Source organism: Anser brachyrhynchus (assembly GCF_964034855.1).
Source record: "Anser brachyrhynchus genome assembly, contig: SCAFFOLD_53, whole genome shotgun sequence".
Classification (NCBI taxonomy): domain Eukaryota; kingdom Metazoa; phylum Chordata; class Aves; order Anseriformes; family Anatidae; genus Anser; species Anser brachyrhynchus.
In genome coordinates this window covers 717,373-721,950 of record NW_027663485.1, presented here as the reverse complement: position 1 = coordinate 721,950, position 4,578 = coordinate 717,373, and positions in this window count along the sequence as shown.

Below are 4,578 nucleotides of genomic sequence, written 5' to 3'. Positions count from 1 at the left end.
ACTGGCACCAGTGGGGATGCAGTGCAGTGAGTCCAGAGAGTGCACTGGCACCACTGGGGATGCACTGCAGTGACTCCAGAGAGTGCACTGGCACCAGTGGGGATGCAGTGCAGTGACTCCAGAGAGTGCACTGGCACCAGTGGGTATGCAGTGCAGTGAGTGCAGAGAGTGCACTGGCACCAGTGGGGATGCAGTGCAGTCAGTCCAGAGAGTGCAATGGCACCAGTGGGGATGCAAAGCAGTGACTCCAGAGAGTGCACTGGCACCAGTGGGGATGCACTGCAGTGTCTCCAGAGAGTGCACTGGCACCAGTGGGGATGCAGTGCAGTGAGTCCAGAGAGTGCACTGGCATCACTGGGGATGCAGTGCAGTGACTCCAGAGAGTGCACTGGCACCAGTGGGGTTGCAGTGCAGTGACTCCAGAGAGTGCACTGGCACCACTGGGGATGCATTGCAGTGAGTCTAGAGAGTGCACTGGCACCAGTGGGGATGCAGTGCAGTGAGTCCTGAGAGTGCACTGGCACCAGTGGGAATGCAGTGCAGTGACTCCAGAGAGTGCACTGGCACCAGTCGGGATGCAGTGCAGTGAGTCCAGACAGTGCACTGGCACCACTGGGGATGCACTGCAGTGAGTCCAGAGAGTGCACTGGCACCACTGGGGATGCAGTGCAGTGAGTCCAGAGAGTTCACTGGCACCAGTGGGGATGCAGTGCAGTGAGTCCAGAGAGTGCACTGTCACCAGTGGGGATGCAGTGCAGTGAGTCCAGAGAGTGCACTGGCACCACTAGGGATGCAGTGCAGTGAGTCCAGAAAGTGCACTGGCACTACTGGGGATGCAGTGCAGTGAGTCCAGAGAGTGCACTGGCACCAGTGGGGATGCAGTGCAGTGAGTCCAGAGAGTTCACTGGCACCAGTGGGGATGCAGTGCAGTGACTCCAGAGAGTGCACTGGCACCAGTGCGGATGCACTGCAGTGAGTCCAGACAGTGCACTGGCACCAGTGGGGATGCAGTGCAGTGAGTCCATAGAGTGCACTGGCACCAGTGGGGATGCAGTGCAGTGAGTCCAGAGAGTGCACTGGCACCAGTGGGGATGCAGTGCAGTGAGTCCAGAGAGTGCACTGGCTCCACTAGGGATGCAGTGCAGTGACTCCATAAAGTGCACTGGCACTACTGGGTATGCAGTGCAGTGAGTCCAGAGAGTGCACTGGCACCAGTGGGGATGCAGTGCAGTCAGTCCAGAGAGTGCACTGGCACCACTGGGGATGCAGTGCAGTGAGTCCAGAGAGTGCACTGGCACCAGTGGGGTTGTAGTGCAGTGAGTCCAGAGAGTGCACTGGCACCAGTGGGAATGCAGTGCAGTGAGTCCAGAGAGTGCACTGGCACCAGTGGGGATGCAGTGTAGTGAGTCCAGAGAGTGCACTGGCACCAGTGGGGTTGCAGTGCAGTGAGTCCAGAGAGTGCACTGTCACCAGTGGGAATACAGTGCAGTGAGTCCAGAGAGTGCACTGGCAGCAGTGGGTATGCAGTGCAGTGAGTCCAGAGAGTGCACTGGCACCAGTGGGGATGCAGTGCAGTGAGTCCAGAGAGTGCCGTGACACCACTGGGGATGCAGTGCAGTGAGTCCAGAGAGTGCACTGGCACCACTAGGGATGCAGTGCAGTGACTCCAGAAAGTGCACTGGCACTACTGGAGATGCAGTGCAGTGAGTCCAGAGAGTGCACTGGCACCAGTCGGGATGCAGTGCAGTGAGTCCAGAGAGTGCACTGGCACCACTGGGGATGCAGTGCAGTGAGTCCAGAGAGTGCACTGGCACCAGTGGGGATGCAGTGTAGTGAGTCCAGAGAGTGCACTGGCACCAGTGGGGTTGCAGTGCAGTGAGTCCAGAGAGTGCACTGGCACCAGTGGGGATGCAGTGCAGTGAGTCCAGAGAGTGCACTGGCATCTGTGGGGATGCAGTGCAGTGAGTCCAGAGAGTGCACTGGCACCACTGGGGATGCAGTGCAGTGACTCCAGAGAGTGCACTGGCACCAGTGGGGATGCAGTGCAGTGAGTCCAGAGAGTCCACTGGCACCAGTGGGGATGCAGTTCAGTGAGCCCAGAGAGTGCACTGGCACCAGTGGGGATGCAGTGCAGTGAGTACAGAGAGTGCACTGGCACAAGTGGGGATGCAGTGCACTCAGTCCAGACAGTGCAATGGCACCAGTGGGGATGCAAAGCAGTGAGTCCAGAGAGTGCACTGGCACCAGTGGGAATGCAGTGCAGTCAGTTGAGAGAGTGCACTGGAACCAGTGCGGATGCACTGCAGTGTCTCCAGAGAGTGCACTGTCAGCAGTGGTTATGCAGTGCAGTGAGTCCAGAGAGTGCATTGGCACCAGTGGGGATGCAGTGCAGTGAGTCCAGAGAGTGCACTGGCACCAGTGGGGATGCAGTGCAGTGAGTCCAGAGAGTGCACTGGCACCACTGGGGATGCAGTGCAGTGAGTCCAGAGAGTGCACTGGCACCACTGCGGATCAGTGCAGTGACTCTAGAGAGTGCACTGGCACCAGTGGGAATGCAGTGCAGTGAGTCCAGAGAGTGCACTGGCACCACTGGGGATGCAGTGCAGTGAGTCCAGAGAGTGCACTGGCACCAGTGGGGATGCAGTGCAGTGAGTCCCGAGAGTGCACTGGCACCAGTGGGCGTGCAGTGCAATGAGTCCAGAGAGTGCACTGGCACCAGTGGGGATGCAGTGCAGTGAGTCCAGAGAGTTCACTGGCACTACTGGGGATGCAGTGCAGTGAGTCCAGAGAGTGCACTGGCAACAGTGGGCATGCAGTGCAGTGAGTCCAGAGAGTTCACTGGCACCAGTGGGGATGCAGTGCAGTGACTCCAGAGAGTGCACTGGCACCAGTGGGGATGCACTGCAGTGAGTCCAGACAGTGCACTGGCACCAGTGGGGATGCAGTGCAGTGAGTGCAGAGAGTGCACTGGCACCAGTGGGGATGCAGTGTAGTGACTCTAGAGAGTGCACTGGCACCAGTGGGGATGCAGTGCAGTGAGTCCAGAGAGTGCACTGGCACCAGTGGGGATGCAGTGCAGTGAGTCCAGAGAGTGCACTGGCACCAGTGGGGATGCAGTGCAGTGAGTCCCGAGAGTGCACTGGCACCAGTGGGCGTGCAGTGCAATGAGTCCAGAGAGTGCACTGGCACCAGTGGGGATGCAGTGCAGTGAGTCCAGAGAGTGCCGTGGCACCACTGGGGATGCAGTGCAGTGAGTCCAGAGAGTGCACTGGCACCACTAGGGATGCAGTGCAGTGACTCCAGAAAGTGCACTGGCACTACTGGAGATGCAGTGCAGTGACTCCAGAAAGTGCACTGGCACTACTGGGGATGCAGTGCAGTGAGTCCAGAGAGTGCACTGGCACCAGTGGAGATGCAGTGCAGTGAGTCCAGAGTGTGCACTGGCACCAGTGGGGATGCAGTGTAGTGAGTCCAGAGAGTGCACTGGCACCAGTGGGGTTGCAGTGCAGTGAGTCCAGAGAGTGCACAGGCACCAGTGGGGATGCACTGCAGTGTCTCCAGAGAGTGCACTGGCACCACTGGGGATGCATTGCAGTGAGTCCAGAGAGTGCACTGGCACCAGTGGGGATGCAGTGCAGTGAGTCCAGAGAGTGCACTGGTACCAGTGGGGATGCAGTGCAGTGAGTCCAGAGAGTGCACTGGCACCACTGGGGATGCAGTGCAGTGAGTCCAGAGAGTTCACTGGCACGACTGGGGATGCAGTGCAGTGAGTCCAGAGAGTTCACTGGCACCACTGGGGATGCAGTGCAGTGTAGTGAGTCCTTAGAGTGCACTGGCACCAGTGGGGATGCAGTGCAGTGAGTCCAGAGAGTGCACTGGCACCAGTGGGGATGCACTGCAGTGACTCCAGAGAGTGCACTGGCACCAGTGGGGATGCAGTGCAGTGAGTCCAGAGAGTGCACTGGCACCACCGGGGATTCAGTGCAGTGAGTCCAGAGAGTTCACTGGCACCACTAGGGATGCAGTGCAGTGACTACAGAAAGTGCACTGGCACCAGTGGGGATGCAGTGCAGTGAGTCCAGAGAGTGCACTGGCACCACTGGGAATGCAGTGCAGTGAGTCCAGAGAGTTCACTGGCACCAGTGGGGATGCAGTGCAGTGAGTCCAGAGAGTTCACTGGCACCACTGGGGATGCAGTGCAGTGACTCCAGAGAGTGCACTGGCACCAGTGGGGATGCAGTGCAGTGAGTCCAGAAAGTGCACTGGCACCAGTGGGGATGCAGTGCAGTGAGTCCAGAGAGTGCACTGGCACCACTGGGAATGCAGTGCAGTGAGTCCAGAGAGTTCACTGGCACCAGTGGGGACGCACTGCAGTGAGTCCAGAAAGTGCACTGGCACTACTGGGGATGCAGTGCAGTGAGTCCAGAGAGTGCACTGGCACCAGTGGAGATGCAGTGCAGTGAGTCCAGAGAGTGCACTGGCACCACTGGGGATGCAGTGTAGTGAGTCCAGAGAGTGCACTGGCACCAGTGGGGTTGCAGTGCAGTGACTCCAGAGAGTGCACTGGCACCAGTGGGT